This window comes from Canis lupus, chromosome 28 (assembly GCF_011100685.1).
Source record: "Canis lupus familiaris isolate Mischka breed German Shepherd chromosome 28, alternate assembly UU_Cfam_GSD_1.0, whole genome shotgun sequence".
NCBI classification, from domain to species: domain Eukaryota; kingdom Metazoa; phylum Chordata; class Mammalia; order Carnivora; family Canidae; genus Canis; species Canis lupus.
Window position 1 is genome coordinate 35,102,812 of NC_049249.1, and position 23,979 is coordinate 35,126,790.

General features: G+C 45.3%; 1 long non-coding RNA gene across 1 annotated transcript in view; it reads left to right on the forward strand.

Moving 5' to 3' along the window:
* Nucleotides 1–7,623, forward strand: part of LOC111092982 — a 32,616-nt gene extending 24,993 nt beyond the window's left edge. Inside the window, exon 2 of the long non-coding RNA XR_005380740.1 lies at nt 7,361–7,623. This is a non-coding gene — a long non-coding RNA (uncharacterized LOC111092982). The remainder of the gene's footprint in view (nt 1–7,360) is intronic.
* Nucleotides 7,624–23,979: the final 16,356 nt, after the last annotated feature.

Below are 23,979 nucleotides of genomic sequence, written 5' to 3' on the forward strand. Positions count from 1 at the left end.
GAACAGCAGGAGCTGGCAGTGAGCACTTTACAGACTTGGAGAGAGAGCTGCAGGAAAGGACAGCTGCCCAGGAGCCCCTGGCAGAGGAGGCAGCCGTGGCCCACCCTCCATCCAGCAGAAAGGGAGACGGCCTCTCTCTCCCGCCTCCTGCCAGTGCCTCCCAGTGCCTCCCAGTGCCTCCCAGTGCCTCCCAGTGCCTGAGCCCAGCAGGAAGCCAGAGAGCAAAGAGGGGCAAGGAGGGAAGATCAGGAAGGCGAATGGAGACCATCCAGGACCATGTTCAAATTTAGAACAGAGGAAAGCTACTGAATTCCTGGGCCCTTGTCTTGTATTGGGCCACTTTACATCTTATTAATTCTAGTAACTTAAAAAAAAATCGAATCCCTTTGGGTTTTCTGGCTGTACAATGCTATCATTCTTTAAAACAGGCGATCCTCTTCCACTGTTTAGATCCATCATTTCATCCTCCTGTTGTATTACTTGTGAAGGTTGCCATGACAAAGTAGCATAAATCCACCGGCTTAAGTGGCAGAAATGTATTGCCCTACAGTTCTATGGACAAGATCGCAGAGACATGAGGGCTGGCTCCTTCTGCAGACTGAGGAAGGACCTGTTCTGTGTCTGTCCCTCAGAGTCTGGGGGGTGTGCTGGCCACCTTTGGTGCATTCCTTGACTAGCAGGTCAATCACCCTGATGCCTGCCTTCCCCTTCACAGGGCATTCTCTCTGTGTGTTCCCCCTTTTATAAGGACATCTGTCATATTGGACGAGGGCCCACCCTAATGATCTCATTTTAACTTGATCATCTGCCAAAACCCTATTTCCAAATAAGGTCCTACTGCAGGTACTGGGGGTTAGGACATCTTTTGTGGGGGTGGGGGTACCCAGTTCAACAATTCAACCCACAACACCTGTCCTATCATCTTTAAGACAGTGCTTATTAATAGCAGCAATGGCAGGCATCACTGTCTAATTTCTAATGTAGTTGAAATTATTTTAAGTTTTCCTCTTATAGGATATGTTTCCTGTTTATTTTTGGTAAATAATCTATTGAATAACATAGTCAAAAATAGTAAACAAACAACATAGTTATTAAATTAAATTATTTGCTCTTTTTCCGTTTGACTTAAAATTTCCGTTAGGAATGAGATTACCACTATATTTTTGTCAATTGTCTTTGTAGCATCTGTTGATTTGATCAAATAACTCTACTCTTTTAATTTATTGATGTAATGGATTGTGTTGACAACTGTAGGATTGTTGAATCTCTCTTGCCTTCCTGTAAAAAATTCTTTTTGATAAAAATTTATTATTCATTTGCTATGTTGATAGGTTCTATTTGCTCATATTTATTAAGAATTTTTACAATTATTTTTGTAAGGTCAGAGTATAGTTGTTCTTTTTGACAACTCTTTATCAGATTTTGGTATTAAAGTTATGCAAACTTTATAAATTTAATTGGGAAGATTTCTTTCTTTATCTCTGGCTTAGAATAGTTTACATAATTAGAATTATTTATCTGATCTTTAAAAGTTAAATAAATTTCAGCTGTGAACCTACCATGTTCTATATGCTTCTTAATGACACATCCTTAAGAAGCTTTACAATTTCTTCAATGGTAATTGGTTTATTTCCATTTTTTATTGGGTCAATTTAGGTAATTTTTAGTTAGTTTGGGTTTTTTCCTTCTACATGTTCAAAATGTTTGCCACAGTATTACATGTGATACTCTCTCATGTTTTTTCTAGGTTCTCTTTTATTTGCAATTCTATCTCTTTTCTCATTCTTAATCCTGCATGTTTTGCCCTCGCTCTCTGTTCCTTTGTCAAACTTGAAAGGAATTTATCTTTTTTAGTGTTATTTCCAAAGAAATAGCTTTTGGATTAATTTATCCTTCTATTGTCTTTGTTGCTATGGTTTTCTATTTCACTAATTTTGTCTTTTAAATGAATAAAAGCCCACTTCCTGGCTTTTTATTTATTTTATAGTTCCTTTCTAATTTCTGGTTTCTTTATTTTTAGTATTTTGTCTTTTAAAACATTTATTATTTTTTCCTTATTTTTCACCTTTGATGATTAACTACTTAAATCTATAGTGTTATAAAGCTTTCAGATGTGCACCCTAGGTTTGTAGAATAAAATGTTCTCTTCATTCTTTTTTAAAAGGTTTTATTTATTTATTTATTTGAGAGAGAGGACGTGCATGCACAAATGGTGATGGGGAGGGGCTGAGGGAGAGAGAGAACCCCAAGCAGACTCCCCACTGAGCACAGAGCCTGACACCAGGCTTGATCCCACAACCCCGAGATCATGACCTGAGCCGAAATCAAGAGATAGACACTTAACCGACTGAGCCACACAGTCAGTTCATTGTTTTCTAAGTGATTTGCTATTTCTCTATAATTTTCTTTGTGTGTGCATTCATGTTTTAGTGATTTTAGTTTATTTTTTTACTGAGATAAAATTGGTATACAATATTTAAGTTTCAAATGTACAACATGCTAATTCAACATCTGTGTGTACTACAAAGTGATCCCCTCCCCCGAAGTCTAGTTACCATCCATCACCATACTGTTGACCCCCTTGGCCCATTTTGTCCAACCCTCAACCCCTTTCCTTCCTGGTAACCATCAAATGGCTCTCCCTATCTATGAGTTTGCTTTGTATTGTTTTGTCTGTTTTCAGATTCCACACAGGAGTGAAATCATATGGTATGTGTCTGTCTCCATCAGACTTACTTCACTTGAGTAACACCTTCTGCATCCATCTATATTGTCACAAATGACAAGATTTCATTCTTCCTTGTGGCTGAGTAGTATTCTATTGTGTATATATGCCACATCCTCCATGCCTCTATTGATGGACAGTTAGGTTCTATCCTTATCTTGTCTACTGTAAATAATGCTGTAGTGAACATGGGGATGCATATATCTGTTCAAATTACTGTTTTTGCATTATTTGGATAAATTCTCAGAAGTGGAATAGCAAGATCACATGGTAGATTTGAAGAGCGTCCATACTGTCTTCCACAGTGGCTGCACCAGTTTGCAGCCCCACCAACAGTGCATGAAGCTTCCTTTTCTCCACATCTTCTCCAATACTTTTTATTTCTTGCCTTTTGATACTAGCCATTCTCACAGGTGTGAAGTGATAGCTCATTGTTTTTTGATTTGCGTGTCCCTAATAATTTGTAATTTTGAACATCTTTTCCAGGGCCTGTTGGCCATCTGTATGTCTTCTTCAGAAAATATGTCTAGTCAGATCCTCTGCTCATTTTTAAATTGGGTTTGTTTTTTTATTGTGGAGTTGCATGAGTTCTTTATATGTTTTGGATGTTAACCCTCATCAGGATATATGATTTGCAAGTATTTTCTCCCATTCAGCAGATGTCTTTTCATTTTGATGAGAGTTTCTTTTGCTGTGCAGAAAGCTTTTTAGTTTGATGTCATCCCACATGTTTATTTTTGCTTTTGTTTCCCTTGCCGTTGAAGTCAGATCCAGATCCACAAATACATCACTGAGACCGATGTCCAAGAGCTAACTGCCTATGTTAGCTTGGAATTTTATGGTATTAGGTCTTACATTCAAGTCCGCAATCCATTTTGAGTCATTCTTAGTGTATGCTATAAGATAGTGACCTGGTTTCATTTGCACTGTGGGCTTCCCTTTAATTTTTTATTTGACTTAAGGATTTACTAGGACTGTGAGTCTTAATTCACAAGATTTTTGGTCAATATTTATTTAATTTTTCAATTTTGGTATACTAATATGGCCTTTACCTTATCTATTTTTTATCCTTCCGTGCCCATGCCTATTTATTTATTTATTTATTTATTTATATTTATTTATTTATTCTTAGTGCTCTAATTGGCTTTTGTTTTGTTTTGTTTCAGGGGTAGAATTTAGTGATTCATCAGTTGCATGTCACACCCAGAGCTCATCACATCACGTGCCCTCCTTAATGTCCATCACCCAGTTACCCCGTCTCTACCCACCTCCCCTCCAGCAACCCTCAGTTTGTTTCCTATAGTTAAGAATCTCTTACGGTTTTATCTCCCTCTCTGTTTTCATCTTATTTTATTTTTCCTTCCCTCCCCCTATGTTCATCTATTTCACTTCTTAAGCTCCTCATATGAGTGAAATCATATGGTATATGTCTTTCTCTGACAGACTTATTTCATTCAGCATAATAATACCCTCTAGTTCCATCCATGTCATTGCGAATGGCAAGATTTCATTCTTTTGATGGCTGAGTAATATTCCATTGTATATATAGAGCACTGCTTTATCCATTCATCTGTCAATGGACATCTGGGCTCTTTCCATAATTTGGCTATTGTAGACATTATTGCTATAAGCATTGGGGTGCATGTGCCCTTTCGAATCACTGTTTTTTTACCCTTTGGGTAAATACCTAGTAGTGCAATTGCTAGATGGTAGGGTGGAGGACCCTCCATACTGTTTTCCAGAGTGACTGCACCAGTTGGTATTCCCACCAATAATGTAAAAGGGTTCCCCTTTCTCTGCATCCTCGCCAACATTTGTTGTTTCCTGAGTTGTTCATTTTAGCCATTCTGACCAATATGAGGTGGTATCTCTTTGTGATTTTTATTTGTATTCCCTGATACCAAGTGATGTTGAACATTTTTTCATGTGTCTGTTCTGTGTCCATGCTTACTTTTTGATTTTTCATTATTGTTTCCTCTTTCACCTGTAAAAAAATTTTCTTGTTTAGTCCAGTTGTTATTCATTTTATTTTTCTGTAGCTAATGTAGAACTTTAACTGAACATTTCTCTTCAATAAATGGCTATTGGACTTCCCCAAAAACTCTTACACAGAAACATATTTCTAAGTTTTTCTTTTCAGTGAAGATACTAAGTATTCCCAATCAGGACACACTGTTTCTTTTTTCCTCTACCCTATATCCCAGCAAGGTCAAACCATTTTCAAGATGTTCTTGGTTATTCTTGAAATTTTATTTTGATAAATTTTAGCACTGATTTATTAAATTTTAGAAAAATTAACAAGCTCAGAACCAAAAAGGAAATTGAGATTGTGATCGAAACTGCATTAAGTGGATTTTGAGGAATAGTGGCATTTTTAAACATTGACTTTCCTGAACTGAAAACATGATCTGTCTCTATTAATTAGGATATAATATCCTTCAGAAAAGCTTTGTCAATTTTTATACCAAAGTTATGCATATATCAAATTTGTTTTCCAAATTCTGTACTTTTCATTGCTATTGTGAATGGCATCTCCATTTCCATTCTGTTTTCTAGCTGATTATCATTGTAATAAAGGAATGCATTGAATTTTATATATTCATCTTCTATCTATTTAGAAAATTACCAGTATACTAATTCTAAAGTTGATTATAATAGTTCTTCATTTGGTTCCTTGGATTTTCTAGATAAACAACCATATAATCTATTAAAAACAACCATATAATCTATTAATAATGATGATTTCCAATACCTGTTTCTTTAATTTCCTTTTTTTTGTTCTATTGCTCTAACGAGAGGTCCCACATAGTGTAGAATAATGGTTCTTAGAGAAGACATTCTTGTCTTAATCCTAACTTCAGCCCAAATATCTTCATTTAAATATCTTTAAATATTAATTTTTATATTCTAATATATATTGTATATCATTTTTAAGGTTTTGTTTTATAGCTATTTTCTAAGAGTCGTTTCTTTTTATTTAAATCCTGAATAAGTCTGAAATTTTGTAGGCTGTCTTAATGTTCCCTGAGATGATCACAAGACTTTCTCTTGATCTTTTAATGTAATGATTTACACTAATAGATTTCTTAAGAGTGAATGGCTTTTGTAACCTTTTTTTTTTTAAAGATTTTTATTGATTTACTTGAGAGGGAGAGAGAATGAGAGAGTAAGGGGGGAGGGGCAGAGGGAGAAGCAGACTCCCTGCTGAGCAGGGAGCTCAATGTGGGGCTGGATCCCAGGACCCTGAGATCATGACCTGAGCCAAAGGCAGACGCTTAACCAATTGAGCCACCCACCTGCCCAGTCTTTGCATTTTTAATCCATTTTATTTTCTGTTGCAATTTATTTGCTAATATTTTCTTTTGGTTTTGCATCTTTGTTCATGAGCAAATGACCTTTAGTTTCCTATCTTCAACTGCCTTTGTCTGATTTTGATATCAGGAATATGTTAGTCACTTAAAATGTGTCTGAAAGACACTCCAAATGTATTTTTGCAAAAAATATATGAATTATATCTTAATTCTATTGAAAAGTGTCAGTCATGCTTACCAGCTCTTGAAAAGAAAGGATTCCATGGACCAACAGGTCTGGGAATCATATCCCTCTGTTAGAAATTTACCGTACACTAGGTACAAAGACTTTGGAAATTCCTGCTGGGAAGAAGCTTATTTCTTCAACCCAGGCTTTCCAAACTAATTTGAGCACAGACACTTCGTTTTTTTAAGCTTACCTATTAAAAACATCCTACACGATATCTTTAAAGAGATATCAGTTTTGGAAATGCTGCTGTAAGCACAAAGCTGTTTCTCGCAAATTATTTATAACAGCGAAGATTAGAGAACAACGTAAACAAGAGGGGGATGTTTAGGTAAATTATGGGAGAACGGAACATCATGCAGTCAGAAACTGCTGTGCGCAAAGATTTTTATAAAGGCATGAAAATGCATTCTTTCAATGGTAAGTGAAAAATCAGGATAAAAATATACTATGTCATCATACGTACATTAACACCAAACAAAGAGATGAAAACAAAGAGAATGATTAGGAGTAAATCAAACAAGATTCAAATAGTCATCTTGGATGATCGGGGGTTTTGTTTGTTTTATTTTTTCCCCTATGTTTCTACAAGCATGGATTGCTTCCATATTTGGGAAAATGGCAATATCAAAATAAGAGAAACTCTCCATTTCCTCCATGGAAGTGGAAGTTTGTTGGCAGAGGGAAGAACGTCTAGGAGAAGGTGGTGGGTGCCAGGGCCTCTGCCTAACATTCTTTACCTCCTGCCTGTAGAAGGGCTTCCTAAGAGCTGGCCATATCCCTCGTGTGGATTTAAGTGTGAGCAGCCTCTTGTACACACCAACACCAGGTTCTAACTTAGCACAACAGGCTGCGGCAGAATGTGTTCCAACCCTTCTATCCGACTCCTTTCCATCCCATTCTTGCTATGGGAGCTATGTATGACTCTCCTTCCCTTGGGACCTCCAGCTTCTCCAAGGAGGACCATGTCTGATGGACCTCTGAGTTCCCTCTGGTAATTAGCACATGACTGTAGGCATGACACATGTCAACAAGTGTTTTTTTCACATTTTAAAATGATGTAAGTGGTGTCATTCTCTTTACATGCCCCCAAATCAGTCCCGTTCAGCATGAAAGAGTGGAGAAGGGAGCAGAAGAATTCTGGAGCTCCAGGAAGGACAACTGCTGGAGGAACGGGCAGCTCTATCCAGTCACTGAGGCCACTCCAGATTCTCTCTCCAAATTTGTCTTCTCTAATGAGACTTTGGACTCCTCCCTCTTAAAGTAGGGATTTTCTGCTTTGCATAATGTAATTTTAATTGATTGCATATGACTGTACCCAATTTCAGAGTAACAATAAAATTCTGTATGTTGAACAATCACCTAATAGGGGACATCTTTTTTTAATAACAGAGAGAATTGGGGTATCTAGTGACAACGCCAACTCTTGACATATTTATTAATGGTATTCTGATGCTAATTAATACATGACAGTTTACATAATTCTTGACCTCTTCTAACACGGAGAGCATTTTGCTATGCAATTTTTGAAAGCTAAAATATAGAATCTCCCATAAGGTCTGAATCCACACACGTGTGCTTGCACACACATGCACGCACACATACACACACAAAGTCAAGAGCATATTTTTCGAGGAGGAACGGAGGAGTCTCTTTGCTCCTTTCAAAAATCATGTGCAATCCAGAATCCATTTGGCCACTACCTCACTCTATATTATTTTAAAATTCTCTGTCAGATAACATAAAGCCTGGCTGTCCTAAGATTTTAACACAGCATTGACAACAAATTCTTAATACCATGAGCGGCATGATCCTAATAGCTTTCCTGGACTGAGCTCCTCCTCGGAGCCAGACACCAGGTGAATGTCACTCGCCGCATCCTCAGAATCCCCCCTGGGTGGTGGGTTCTGCAATTGCAGGCAGGTTTGCAGGTATACAGGCTGAGACTCAGGAAGGCGAGGTCACTACATAGGATGGCGTGGCTACTAAATTAGCAAAACACGGGGGTGTCAGTACAGGGCTCACTCTCTCCAAAGCCAAACCATTTGTTTGTAAGAGCTTCATGGGAAAATTGGAATTAGCATATGAAATAGACAGTACTCATCCAATATGACAACAATAGAAGAGAAACCCCCAATTGCTAACCCCTAAGCAGCACTTAATATGCACCACGCACTGTTCTAAGCCTCTGCCAGGTAGGAATTCATTACACCCTCAGTCCAACCCTAGGACGCAGGCAACATTATTAGCTTCAGTTTAGAGGTGAAGCAAAAGCCCTGATAGGTGGGACAACTTGCCCAAGGCCATGCCCCTGGCAGCAGCAGAGCAGATCTTGGCCCCCAAAGGGTTGGTACTAGGTCAGAGGAAGTAGCCACTCCTCCATGCTACTTGAGAACAACAGAAATCCTTGGGACTCTCCTCTTGGCTGCTGGTCCTCCCCATTAAACCTGATGAATTCAACGCTTGCTCTCCTGTCCTCAGCTTGAAGAGGTTTTCAGATTATCTGTGGAAATCAGCAAGACGTGTTTGTTCTGGGTCAGGCAGGCTATCCCAGACTCCTTCCGACAGAGCCCGTATCTTCGAGCACCCCTGGGGGAAAACAAGCCGTGGGAATGATCCAGCTATGGCCTCAGTGTTTGTTAAATCCGCATGTCACTGTGGTATAAATTGGGGCTTTGGACTGACTTCTCGTTTTTATCAAACATCTATATCCTGGTGTGTGTGTGTGAAGGGAACGTCTTTAGGTTTTCCAGAATCCAGCAAAAATTAAGATGGTGGGGAGGACAGAGAAAGTTCTGGGGTTCACATCTCACACCGCCCTAGAACCACATCAGGGGCACTTGCGGAAGGAGGCCTTATTTTCTCAAGGGATTATTATCATCAGAAGAGTGTCTCAAGTTAACATTTTCCAAGAGCTTTCCCGTCCCCTTCGTATTTATTATTTTGGCTCCAAATTACCTCAGTCAATAAAATTACCATTGTTGGTTAGCACCTTTCAGAAAATTTGTGTGCATTAAACACTTTGGCAATATTTATTTATTCCGCCATCTGTCTCACTATCTACACATTCTCAACAGTCTGGCCTAGAAAGGGCCCAGAATCACCTGAGCATCGTAAAATTAGTCCATGGCTGTCAGAGTAACGCATGGAGAACACAGCTGCTGTCCTGCTGCCTGATTTAATGAGGTTCCGAAAGTATGTGGACAAGGATGCTTTCCCTTGGTTACCATGGAAACAGGACGGGCTCTCAGAGCAGGTGTCAGCAGCATCGAAATCAAGATGAATCAGCTGATGGCTCGTCATCTGTGGGAGGCGTTGACCAAACCCTGGTGGCTCCAGTTTGTGCATAATGGCACCTTCCTGCTCCTTCCCTGGGACAAACTCCAGGACAGAGACCCAAACTCCACCCAGACTTTATTCCAAACATATGGTGTTACCCTATAAGCTTTGTGAGTCTAAAAGGACTTACACACATACATAAATAAATAAATAAATAAATAAATAAATAATAGAAGACACTTTGAGAATTTCAAAATTAGAAATGCCAAAGGTCCTTCTGTTCTTTCAGATGCTAAGTAATCAGTAATCTGTTGTTTTATTTGAAAAAAAAAAAAAAAAACCATAATCCACCCCTGAAACTCCCCTCCTATCTGATAAACTTGAGTTTATTTGATTTTATGTAAAGTCGAAGTCATTTTCATCTCGGGAAGAAACTTTTTGTTTTAATGAACAGAATAGGATATCCCGTACTTCTGGTTAAGCTCCCCATTTCTAGGGTCAGAGGCTTTTTACACAAAGCTGGTTTTCATCCTAAGTTACGTTGTCACAACCGAAGCAGTGTATCTTATAAACTTTAGTGTCAGCTCCATGAGTCACTTCTCAGAGGCCGCATCACTTGTAAAGGATGGACTCCTTGAATACAAAACAATCCTTTACGGTTCATCCTGCGAGTGTGGAATACGTTCAGGTGAAAAGCTATGAATTGAAGAGGGGGTCCACTGACACTCCTGGCACATCGTTCCTCAGAAAGTTCCAACTGGGCACAGAAACTTACAGCGGAAAACCTCTGGTAAATGTAGATCTCTGCCCTCCGACGTGTGCAAAGGAAAGGAATCTTTAACTTGGCTTCACCTTCCCAGGATTTTTCTCCATCTTTGGACAGGGTCAAATAGAATTCATTAGCCAATTAGCTCCGAGAAAATAAGGCAGCATATATGCTATTTCATGTAGAAAAAGAGCAAAGTGTTCCATTTTTCTGCTTTTTCGGCTGAACTGACAGATATTCTTTGTTCTCCAGGAATGTGATGATTTAGGCCAAAATTCTGCTTCCTGAATAATTTAGATAATTGCCTCCACCCCACACTTTGCTGGAGTCGGAGAGATTTGACTTCAAAAGGCAGGTGATCAAATTAAAATCATGTTTTGACGGACCTCGCTTTGAGCTCTCTTTGAAAGAAAAAGATAGATATTTACTGCTTAATTAAATGTTTCTATGTGTTTTGAAAACATAAATGAACCATACAAATGCCGAACGTTATTAGTCTAATGTTAAGTGGCGAGCAGTGAAAAAGCTCTTTTGAAATGGAGCTTGCTATCCTAGACTCTCTTCCATAAGAATCATCCATCCAATCAGACGTTTTTGTCAAACAGATGTTAGGTTTAGATGTTGGAGGAGACAAAGCTTTCCTCCTGGCCCTCAGGAGTTGTGCGTACAAAGTGATGCTTGCTCCTCGGCGCTGAGGCTGACAGTCCGTGTCACGTCACTCAGAGCCAGTGTCCTGTGCTGTAAACAGGAAAGAGGAGTCTGAGGCTGCCCACAGCTAAGCGCTTCCTGGGTGCTGATGACACAGGAGCACCCAGCAGGTGTGCCCAACAGGAGTTACCCGTGGAGAGAAATTAAATAAAAGTTAATTTAAAGAAATGGGACTGCAGTCGGACTTGCCTCCTGTAGCAGAATGGGAGCTTTGTGATGTGACTGTTGACTCACTTTGTGGGTATTTTCTCGAGGCCTCGGAGAAGGCTACTAACGCAGAAGCATGGTCTGAGCACGTGAGTTGTTTGCCTGGCAGGAGCCATAATTTGGCCTGAGCCATCTGCATCCTTGTCTGGGTGACCCACTTGTGGGTCTGCTGCCTGCGGGGGGACATGTGCACCTGTAGCCCCAGAAGAGGGAGAGAGACAGGGGCGAGGCGAAGGGAGTCCCCTGCCCCTCCTGCCCACTGGCACAGGCCCTACCCTGCACGGACCCCGCTGTGTGCCATGTCCCTGCCTGGCCCTCGGCGGCTCCCTGGACGGGTCACACCCCAGGCGGGTTGGAGCCTCTGCGTGGTGGGCCTCAGCACTGCGCCCTCCAGCTCCTACTGAAGACATGAATCTCTGCCCCTCAAAAGTCTGCCCAGCTCTCCCGCAGCGGCCCCCCCTCCCCAGTTCACAGAGAAAACAAAAGCCCTCAGGCAGGAACATGACCAACCCTATAAACTAACCTGACCTCACCCATCCTCTCCTCATTTCTCGTCTTAGTAATTATGCCAACCGCAGACAACGCCTACATAGCACATGGAGTCTCTACCTCTGCTCCTTTACTTACTCCTCACGATACCCCTGTGATGTAGGTGCTGGTCTCATCCCCATTTTAGAGATGGAGAAGCTGAGGTACGGAGGGGTTAACACGGAGGCCACACACGGAGTCTGAGTCAGAGCCGGGACGTGAGCACTGTTTGGCCATCCATCACGGTGCTAAGATGAAGAGCAGCTTCTCAGCTCCGGCCAGTTTCTCTGCAGCCTCGGGGCCCTATCCCGGCCCACCTTCTGCGGGGTTCACTCTCACAACCCTCCCTGACCCCCTGGATCACCAGCTTTCCCTTCTTATTGGCCCTTTCCCAACAACAATGAAATACACCCAAGTCTGCCAGCCATCCCCCCATCTTCCAAAAGTCCTGGATCCCTCTTCTGTCTTTCGCTGTCTTCTCCCTCCCCCACCTCCCTCTCTTCCTGCCTCTCCTCCTTTCTTCCCAGGCCCCTTCATTCTCTCTCTCACTCTTTCCTATCCTCCTGCTCAAAACCAGGCTTCATGCAAAAGCCACCAGCACACATGGGCTCCATTTCCTTACCTTCCACTTACTCAGTCCATGGCGAGCTGGCTTCTGCCCCCATCACCCCAAAGAAATGCCTCTCATCTTGCCAGTGATCTTCACTGGGTCACTTCAGTCATTGTCTTGGCACAGCACTGAGGGGGGCACTTGACGGGATGAGCACTGGGTGTTATTCTGTATGTTGGTAAATTGAACACCAATAAAAAATAAATTTATTATAAAAAAAAAGAAATGTCTGTGTAAAATATGCAAACAAACAAGTATATAAAATCTTCTAAGATAACCCAGCCTATTTCTCCCCACTCTGTTCCCCATCCCTCTAACAGCTTACCTCTGGAGATCCCCCAAATCAGCACCCCTTTCCCTGACCTCATAGTTCCTCAGCCTGAGGTCCTGGGGCACCCCCCATGCCCACCTCCCACTCCCACTCAACCTGCAAAGTAAGATTTTCCAGGTGGGGTCCAGTATGATGCAGTGTCAGCAGTTATAGGAGTTGAAACCCGGGCACATGGCAGTTGGAGACCAATGCTCCATATCTGCCCTTCTGTGAATCCTTACGATTCAGGGATCTCCTTACAAACAATTAGATTGAAAACCATAAGAAGGGATTATGCCTTTGAAAATATTCACAGATATGAAGGAAAGATAAGTTTTATCTCTGGTGTTCAGTAATGCTTGTGGCATTTCATCGATCCCTGCTGTTTGCTTACAGCACTGACCCCTTCCATAAAGCTGTATTGAAGATGCCACAGCAGCCACAGCAGGACAAGAGCGGGAGCCATGGGGCGCATGCATGTGCTCTGAGCAGCTTACATGTGGGAATGGACATCTTGGACACTGATGATCTGTTTTCTCGGCTCCCACTTTTTGGGACAAGAAAATCTTATTTAGAAAACAAAATTGCTTCCCAGACAAACGCAGATGAGGGAAGACTTTCCACCTTATGTGAAAATGCTCAGTGACTTTCATTCCATGTCATTAATAACTCTACTACTTCCTGCTCATATGGTAGATTGCTACTTACACACCACTTCCTGTGCCTTAGCACATTTTACCCTGACAACAATACAGAGAAATGGGCAGGGCATTCTATGCATCATTCCTTTCACGGATTCCTAACAGGTGCCTGCGATGTGCCTGACCCCTGCCCAGGTACCATGGGAACACACAAGAGGGCCTGACTTGGAGGCTGCTGCCCTCCCGAACCTTGCAGGCTGATGGAAGAGATGAGCCATAGGCACACCATCTAGGTCAACCTAGAAGGTACCAAGGGTTTTGAGACTCCATTGTAAATGCCCTAAAGGCAAGAACCGGCTCTTTTTGTATCTCAGCACCAAGCCCAGGGTCTGGCAAGAGCCAACGTTCGGTTAACATGGTTAAATGAATAAGAAGCATCGAGCACTTTGGAAATTCAGAGTTGGGTTGGGATTGGGGGTGGATCACTTCCTACTTGGCGTAGGTCAGTGGATTGAGGCTTCCAAAACAAGGAAATGTTTGGACCTAGCAGCTCCTAGTAATCTGTAGAACTTCACAAGATGTCTTTGTTCAGACCTTTACAGATGAAGTGTAAATTCATGGAAAAGATGTTAGAATGTCAACCTGTACATCCTACAGCTTGTATTTGGGTCAAAGGCTTATTTTACCCAAAGTGTCCATTTGCATTCAGAGACCTCCCACTTAGTATTAGTTTTAAAGACTTCTCTCATGTTTTGTTTTTGTGTTTGCTTGGTTTTGCTCTATTTTCTCATAAGAAAAAAGCAATGCTGGGGTACCTGGGTGGTTCAGTGATTAAGTGTCTGCCTTTGGCTCAGGGCATGATCCCCGGATCCTGGGATCGAGTCCACATCAGGCCCCCCTGCAAGGAGCCTGCTTCTCCCTCTGCCTGTGCTCTGCCTCCCTCTAAGTCTCTCATGAATAAATAAATAAAATCTTTAAAAAAAAAGAAAGAAAAAACTAATGCCATCTCATAAACAATTTTGAAAGTAGAGACAAGTTTGAAGAATTAGGGGGAAAAATCACCCATAATCCCACTACCTAGAGGCAACCATAGTAATTATTTTTGGCATATTCCTCTACAGCATTCATATATGTATGTATTTTTAACATTGATAAGCACCATTAAAAACACAATTTAGAGTACTTTCCACTGTCAGTAAAGCTCTTCAACAGCTCCCTAGAGCACTGTGCAATGCGACATTGTTGCTAACGCTATAACTTAAATTTTCATCGTGTTCAACATTTGGCTTGTCCCAATTTTACGTTAATATAAATAGAGCTGAAATGAAATCTTTATAAAGTGTTACCCACATTTTGGGTTATTTGATTGGAATAGGTTCCTCAAAGAGAAATTATGGAATCCATGGAAACAAACATTTGAAGGATCCTAATTAGATACGTATTACCAAATGGCTTTCTAGGAAGTTTGCCTCAGTGTACCCTGCTCCCAGGGGGTTTGATGCTGTCAACATTCTTGTTCACCAGCTCTTCCAGTTATATATTGCTGCAGAACAAACTATCCCCCAGGTGAGCAGCTTAAAGCCATCAGCATTTCATTCTCTCTCATAGTTTTGTGGGTAGGAATTCAGGCTGGGCTCAGCTGGCTGGTTCTTCTTTCCCGAGTAGCACTGGCTGGGGTTTCTTGGGGAAGGGTGGGTTCAGTTGGCAGCTGGTCTGGTCTGGAGGGTCCAGGATAGCTTCTCTGCATGTCCCGAACCCTGGCTCCATCAAATCCCTTCCCTCTCCATGTGGTCTCAAGGCCTTATCACATGGTCTATACCACATGTAGCCAGACTTGTTACAAGGTGCTCAGGGTGCCCCAAGTGAGCCAGTGTTCCCAGAGGAAGGAAATGGAAGCTGCCAGCCTCTGAAGGCACAGTGTCACTTCTGTCATAGTCTGTTGTCAAAGCACAGAGCCCACCCAGCCTCAAGGGAGAGGATCAAGCCATTATGTCTCAGCAGAAGGAATGTCAAAAGATTTGCAGCTGCTACTCATTCACCCTAAGAGCATCGAGGATTATTGTAAGAAATATTAATTTGCTTGCTAATATGAAAGATAAGATATGGTTAGATAAGCATTACCTTCATTATAATTTATCCATTCCAGTCCTCCACTTTTTCATATAATAGTTGCCACTTGAATTTTCCCACCTGTGAATCGTTTGGTCCTGCCCTTGGGTCTCTGCTAGCTCTGCCACTTACGACTTCCAGGTGGTGAGAGGCTATGTAAGCTCTCCAAGCTTCTACTTCTTCATCTGCAGAATGGGAGTAATAATGATACCCACCTGAGAATCTGTGAGAGTCACTGGGATTTTAAATGAGAGAAAGAATCTAAAGAGTTTAACACCGTGCCTGACCCATGACGAACACTCAATACACGCTAGTGACTATTGCTAATCGTTATCATTTGTTCAGAGTTTTGTCACGACACGCAGGCGCCAGACTGAGGACGTGCAGATGGAAATATGCAGGGCCCCGGGTTGCTGGGGGTGCCAAGTGACTTCAGACAGAGGCAAAGCCAGGCATCCTCAGTGCTCTGCTCGATGCCAGTTTACAGCCCCAATTCCCTGGCACCTCTGCCCAAGGGCAGGGAGCTGACGGCTTGCGAGTGGGCACAGTGCCATGCAACGAGATGGGAATGAGAACAGGCAGCCAGGGGAACATGTATGTGTCCTGCCGTGTTTGTTAAACAAACCGTTCCCAGCCGGGGAGCACTAAAACAGCTGTCAATCCTGGTCTTACAAATCCTGCTAATAGGAGACGTGCAATCATCAATCCAGTTCTGGGAAGAATTACCTTTCAAACTTTTTTTTTCTTAAAGAAACAGTATAGTACACCCAGCAAATACAGAGAAGTTGATTTATGTCTCATCCATCAAACTGAAATAAATGTTATTCCATGGAAATGAGACCAGCGCTTTGAGACTGGAGGTAGTAAATTCATTTGTTGAGCACTGACTGAGGGGCACTCACATTTGTCACTTCCCCCTCTTGTCTGAAGGTGACACTCTGCACCCGGGCACCGGCAGCATGAGGTCTTTTGGTGGCATCCGCCGCCACCCCCACCCCCACCCCCCCCCGCCCAGTCATGATAACGATTGTGTCCCGCCAGGCTCACACTCCCTTCCTGATTTGAGCCCAGTAGAGTGCCTGGCCACAGCTGGCAGCCCTTTGGGTGACATTCTGGACCACACGTAGATCAAACCACGGCCTTGCCAGCCCTTGGTGATGTTTTAGGTGGGTGATGGGCCTGGATGGAGGACAGGCGGGTGCGGGATGCAGCAGGGGGGAGAGGCGGGTGATGAGGACTCAGAAGGCGAGGGCTCCTCCATCACCTACCAATCATGATACCTAGGCTTCCTGTGTCTCAGTTTCCACATCTGCTAAATGAGGATACAAATGCCTTGCCCTGCCTACTTCACAAAAATGTGAAAGCACACGAAACAAAAACCTTATTACCATACGAGATATAATCATAACTGAAGCAAACAAATTATTTCTGTATTGTTCTTTATTATTTTTAAAGATTTTATTTATTTATCTGACAGACAGAGAGAGAGAGAGGACCAGCAGGAGGAGGGGAAGAAGCAAGTTCCCTGCTGAGCAGGGAGCCCAATGCAGGGCTTGATCCCAGGACCTGGGATCGTGACCTGAGCCGAAGGCAGACGAGTGACCAACTGAGCCACCCAGGTGCCCTGTCTGTATTGTTCTTTAAAAGGACTTTCACATCTAGTGTATATTTCATTCTCCAACAGCTTTGGAAGGGTTTAATAAATACTGTTTTCCCATTTTATAGAATGGAAAACTAAGGTGTGTTGAGTTTGACCTGCCGGGTCTTAGAGTAGAACCCAGGCCTCCCACCCTCCGCAATTCCCACTGGACCACACTGTCTTCAGGTGAATATGGGATGCTGGATAGGTTTCTAGGGCCATGTTTTTATTTCTCAGTAGGTCATTTCCAGCCGGGCTGCAGTGAGTTGGGACTCAACTTGTATGCCTGTCGGCTGCTCGCCTGGAGAAGCTCATAGACACCCATCCTTCATCTTTCTCAGCCCGTGGGACGCTGGATGGGGAGGACTGGGTCATTCGGAGTGACCCAGTTGGCAGTACGACGTGAATCTGGGAAAAGCAAACACCTTGCTGCAGAGAGGCCAGACTTGTCAGTCAGGTAGAACTGGGTCTTAATGTCTCTGCTTCCTGCCCGGGTAAGTTATTCCATCTCCCTGTGTGTCGGTTGCCTCAAAATTGGGGACAGTCAATCATGCTGTGTCTGGCTGGTGGGGGATTAATCATGTCCTGCGTGCAGAGTGGCAGGCCCAGTGTCTGGCACCGAGTGGGTGGGCACGTTTTCTTCTTTCTTTCCGTATCACATCTCTTACCTTTCACTTTTTCTTCCTTCCCTAGGGGGTCTTGGCAAAATCTCAGAGATAAACCAGACATACTTGACCTTGGAGATTTCTTGAGCAGGTCACGTTCTGTGGACGTGCTACGGCAGAGCGAATGGGCACAGAGCTCGGGAGGAGCCAGGCTAGCCTCTGAGGATGGAGACAAAGCAAGAGGGAGGTGGTTGTTCATATAGTGCAACCCATCGCCTTCAAGTATTCCTTGGAATGTGGTACACAGTTCCTCGTGTGCTGGGGAGCAAAGTGACTGCAGAAGCCCTAGCAGCTGCTCCCACCTTTTGCAGGATAACCGTGTAGGACCTGTTACAGGTCCTACACCCGAAGACTGGATTACAGATTCCAATCTCCTTAGAAGAATTGCAGAGGAAACCCATATTATAATAATTTGGGACATTTCACTCTCAAAATTCTGCTTCCGAGAGGTGCAGAGGCTGCCACCCACCCCACCCCTGACCCCCACCCCCAGGGGGATTTTAAGTCCATTCCTTCTGTTGATCCTCCTTCCCTCTTCCTCCTCCAGGCCCTGTGTCTCTCTAGTCATTTTCCTGGGTCTGGATCTCAAACGTCTGGCAGCAGGTGGGGAAAGGTGTCCATCCCCTTCGAGGACAGAGGAGGAAGAGAGGATGAGCCAGAGAGATGGGAGGCAGGGCAGGTGACAGGGTGGGGGCATCGCACAGTATCTCTTCCCACCGCACATGCCCGTGGACCGGCCAAGCTCCCTGGCACGCGCCGGTGGGGAAAGCCATGATGACGAATGCCCACGAGATAAAGAGTGCGAGTGGGTGCCTCCCCCGGCCCCCCGCATCTCCTAGCCTGGCTCGTGTGGGAATGGCATGCAAGGGTCCTGTGTGCATAAAGGGGGGTTGTGTTCAGATCCCCAGGACTATGTAGACACATCAAAACGCTTCTGAATCTCTCCTTTTTGGGATGGAGGTGCTGGATCATTTTGAGACGACCCCTGTAACCCAGAACAAGTAACTTAAATCTCACTAAGGCTTCCTTACTCAGGTTTCTGCCCCAACCTAAGACAATTTATTTATAGCTCCCTGAATGTAATAAGGTTGAATAAAACCTCATATGTCAGGCTGTAACAAAGTCTTTGGTCTGCTGGATGACTTGTAACTTCACCTGGTGCTGATGCCACGTGCTCAGCAGCATTCCTGGGGCTCCCGACTGTTGCCCTCCACTGGGCTTTACAGCCTGCATTGTGGTGCTTCATAGCACCACGCTTGGTCTCGAGAACGTGGGCCTATGAGCTCCCTGGCCCTGTCGTTCAGCTTAATGGTCGATGAGCTTGTGTATGAGCAATCCTTTCTGAAAGTCCGTAGGATCCTGTGGGTACTACTGGATATTTTTAGACTGGAGTTTGGGGGGCGGGGGGTGGAATGTAGGCTTTTTGATACTGAATATGCCACAGAAGTAACATAGTGTATTAAGAGTGTGGTGCAATGTGGTCCTGGGTGGTGTGTGTGTGTGTATGTGTGTGTGTGTGTGTGTGTGTGTTTCCGTGAGCTAGAAGAACAAGCAGGGCATGGGCTCTCAGCTCACTCAGTTGCCCTGTTATTACTGTTAGAGTTTCTACTATTTCCGCTGCCAGGGGACTTGTTTGACCTGTTATCTCATTTGGCTTCCCCCAAGGCCCTGACGTCTATCTGCTGATGATCTCTTTTGCAGAAAGTTAAGATGTTTAAAGTGGTCAGGCTTTGGAGGCAGAGGGCTCTACTTTATGATCTAGACACATGTGATTTCCCCCCACCCCCCAAATTTTCAGGCATGCAGCGACGCCTCCTGCCAGAAGGGACTGCCGTGAGCTCCGGTCTCCCACCTCCCAGCCACCACCGCCGGTGTGGTCTGAGCCATCACCTCGGTCCCTCTGCCTGTGTCCTCTCTGAGAATGGAGGGTTTTGAACTGGATCCTGGAGGGTTAGAGCCAGAAGTGACTTTGAAGCTCATCTAATCTAAAGCCCAAAGTCACACTGAGGGGTGGTGACAAGGCTGGGACCAGATTCCCACCACCCTGCGTGTCTGCCCACAGGCCCGAGTGCACAGTAGGCACCTGTTCAGGGAACTGGCAATCACACTCAGGAGATGCAGATGCCCCCCCCCCCAAGTTCTCAGCATGGCTGCATCCAGGGACATCACAGGCCCTACAGAGGGGGTTTTTGGCACCACCCCTCCCCTAGCCCCCTGGTCCCAACCTCATCTCTTCACCTGCTTTCCAAAAGTCAGGCTGGACAACCTACTAGAAAACCTCAGGCTGTAATACTCTCTGTGCCTCCCCATCCCTGAGAGCTCCGAAGGCCTTGTCCTACATCTCCCGGTTCTCCTGTTGCCCCTGCCACTCCAGCTCCCCTCACACCTCTCTGTATCCAAAGAAGGAGGGGGAGCTTCACCCTGAACAGCCCTGTCCTGATGGCAGGGAAGCACGGTGAGAGAGGTGCAATCTGTGCCGGCCAGCACCTCCTTGACATCCTCCCATCTGCCCAGCGCTCACCCCCGCTGAGTCCTGCTAGATGGTTTCTATTTCCCCACTTCTCCTCACCGGGATCCCCTCCTACTAATGGCCTTTTGGAGCATCCGTCCTGAACCCAGAGGCTCCCTCGCTCAGTTGAGTCTGTGCTGCTCCCTCTCATGCCCTCTGGGGTGTCACAAGCACCTCGCCACTGTCCCATGCTGTTTGCTCCGAGTCCAACACTATTCCCTCACCTGTCTTCATCCAGCTGTGGCCGACTCAGCTCGGCACCAGCTCCTCCTGGAAGCCTTTCTGACCATCGTCTTCCACCCCAGTCCCACGTGGTTCCGGGTGGGGGAGCCCCTTCATTTTTTTTTTTTTTTTTTTAGGATTTTATTTATTTATTTGAGAGAGAGGGAGAGGGAGAGAGCGGGCTGCCCATCCAGCAGGGAGCCCGATGCAGGGCTCGATCCCAGGACCCTGGGATCATGACCTGAGCCAACAGCTGCCACTTAACTGAGCCACCCAGGCATCCCGGGGAGCCCCTTCTTTGTAATGACTCTCATTCAGCAAACATCTGTTGGCTGCCTCCTGTGTGTTGGCCACATGTGGGCACTGGGGACACAAAGACATGGTCTTGGCCCTTGGGAGGGTGATGTGGGGGACACAGGACTGTGCCTGTGCTTCAGCATTCTCTTCTCCAGAGCATCACACTCTCTTGTCTGGGTCCCCCGCTGTGTACTCTGGAGGCCTGGGAAGGGTCCTAACCATGTTTATATCGCCCCAAGCACAGGTTCTAGCACATACAGTCCTGTGCCCTCAGTGAACACATGAGCGAGCTGGTGGGTGTACAAATGGACTTAGCCACAAAGGTATGGTGCGGGACTGCGAGGCACCATCCAGCCCTGAGACGCTACCTTTCCACCGACTGTCACACTGTCACGTGGAGAGGTTACTGATAACCCCGTTGGGCAGATGTGTTGATGGAGTGATTTGTAATTAGGAGTTTCCTGAGCAAACACCGTGGCAAAAGGGAGTCGTGCGGTAACACTTGCTTCCTGCTAACGTGTTCTCTTCTTGCAAGCTGGAATCATATGGGACAAGATTTCATGTGTGAGTGATTTATGGGGGAAGTGCTCCCAGAAGCACAGGTGGGAGTGGTGGTAATTTCAGGAACAATCTCAGCCCCAGCCTGATTCCACGGAAAGTTCTGCAGGAAGAGTTAGACCTGTGATGGCTTATTGTCTGTGTCCACTTTCCCGGACTAAGGGATGCCAGATAGCTGGCAAAACGGTATTCCTGAGTGTGTCCCTGCTGGTGTCTCCAGAAGAGATTGACATTCGAATCCGACGACTGAGTAAAAGATGTTTGCCCTCCCCAAAGCAGGGGGGCATCGGCCAATCTGCTGGGCACCTGCGTGCGTGGGTCAAAAAGGCAGAGGAGGGGCGCCTGGGTGGCTCAGTGGTTCAACATCTGCCTTTGGCTCAGGGTGTGATCCTGGGGTCCTTGGATCAAGTCCTGCATCGGGGTTTCCGCAGGGAGCCTGCTTCTCCCTCTGCCTGTGTCTCTACCTCTCTTTCTGTGTCTCTCATGAGTAAGTAAATAAATATTTAAGAAAAAAAAAGGCAGAGGAAGGGCAAATGCTCTGTGTGTGTGAGCTGGGGCATCTCCTCCTGTCCTCAGACAGCAGCACCCCAGGTTCTTGGGTTTCCAGACTTGGATCGGGACTTACACCATCAGCTCCCGTGGTTCTCAGGCCTTTGTACTCAGACTGAAAATACACCACCAACTTTCCTGGGGCAACATCTCAGCCTCCATGACCATGGGGGCCAATTCCTATAATACATCTCCTCACATCTCTATCTGTATCCATATCTGTATCAATATAAATATCTGTATCTGTTGATCTTAATCAATACCATTGATTCTATTCCTCTGAGAACCCTAATTCAACACCTCAAAGCTGAGCCCAGGGGAACAGGACCTCGACAGCCCTTTGGGCCCCAGTAGCGCCCAGACGGGCCTCTGAAGGAGCCCTGGTGCTGGGATGGGCCAGCAGAGACCAGGGCCAGGGAGCTGGAGGTCAGTGAGGAGCATCCACACCCTGTGCAGACAGGAGTATCCAAGACCCTGGGGACGGGGTCCCCTTGTTTCTATTTGACTGCCACAGACGTGGGCTGAACCCAAATGTGGCCTAACCTTGTCCAATTCTAAGTGGGGCTCCACCTGTGTCCTCTGTTTCTTTGCTAAGGGCTTTATCCTCTTGTGTTAGGGGTGGGCTGGGGTGGTTGGGTTAATCCAAGAAGGCAGAGAAAGGTCTTCCTGAAGATCAGAGCACGTAGCTCAGATATCTGGCAAACAGGTGGAGATTATGAATGAGAAGGCAGCCCCAGAAGCCCCGGGGATCGAGTATCGCGTTGCACATCGGGCTCCCCACTGTGCATCAGAGCACACTTTCCCTCCTTGTCTTGGGTTTATTTCTAGAAAGCATCACTTTAAAAAATATCATTAGGAGGTATATTCGTGGACGCCGTGGCCACGATATTTTAGTAGGACATGACTGCTAGCACCTCACTCCCTGCTGTCTCCAGTTCTTAGGAATGAAAGCATTTTCTCCAGAAAAATGAAGGCTAATGTTAGAAGTACTTGGGGAATCACACCACTTAACTAATTTCCTAAGTGTTTCCAGCAACACAGCCTCAGTGGAAACTTTGGAGGGAAAGAGGGAGCCTTTCAAAGCCTTTATGAAAGGCAGCAGCACCCCCTCTGACACCGGGTGGAAGGGGGGCCCACAAATAAAAGAGCGTCTCAAAACTCAAAAGGAGGAAAGGATCGCTGGAGGGTGGGGGGGGGGGGGCGGGGGCAGAGAACACATGAAAAAAGACATTATTCCCACTTTGCTGATTATAGAGCTCCACCAAATCCTCCCACGCTGGAAAGAACAAAGTAGTCATTTCTAGTAACCCCAGAACAGAAGAAGGGGATATTGGCAGAATCAGTTCATATTAAGGAGCAATTAAGGTATTAGGGGATCTCAGAGAAGCTTCAACAGAACAGAGCCCTCCCGGCTCATCACGCACCATCTCCGGGTCCTCGGTGAGGTCCCCAGAGAGTGCGGCGCTCTGGGCCCTGTTCTTTTCCTGGCCATTCACTCATCAAATGTTCGTCGGGTGACTTCTGTGCTCGGGTCACTGAAAGCGATTTTAAGGACCCACCAACACCTGTGGGAGAAGGAATCGGATCTGGAGTGAGAAAAGCCTAGATTCCAGGCCCCGCGGCGCCACACACGTGCTTGGTCACCCGCCTTTCCAACCCCGGTCCCAGGATCCCCCCAACTCGGATGATGCTCCACAGGGAGATGAAAGGGTTCCCCAAAGGGTAAAGTCCTTCCCAAAGGCAACGTGTCAGTCTTGTTGTGAAGTTCCCGGGGCCAGGACAGGAGGGGAGGACGCACCCCCTGGTTTGTCCAGGACGGTCCCAGGTGACACCTGTTTGCCCGGCCCCTGCGTCCCCCGCTTCTATGTGCCGCAGTCGGGCAGACACACGACAGGAGCACATCCCAGGGGCATCACCTGTGCAGGAGCTGGGCCAGAGGAGCCCCCGAGCCCCAGGCTGGTGGCTCTGCCGCAGTGTCCTGCCCGGCCACACCTGCCCTCTCTGGAGATGCAGCTAGCTCAGGTGGGAAAATCGAAGGTGTTCGCAGAAATCGGCACTCTGCTGCACATTTGCAAAAAAAAAAAAAAAAAAAAAAAAAAAAGAGAGAGAGAGAGAGAGAG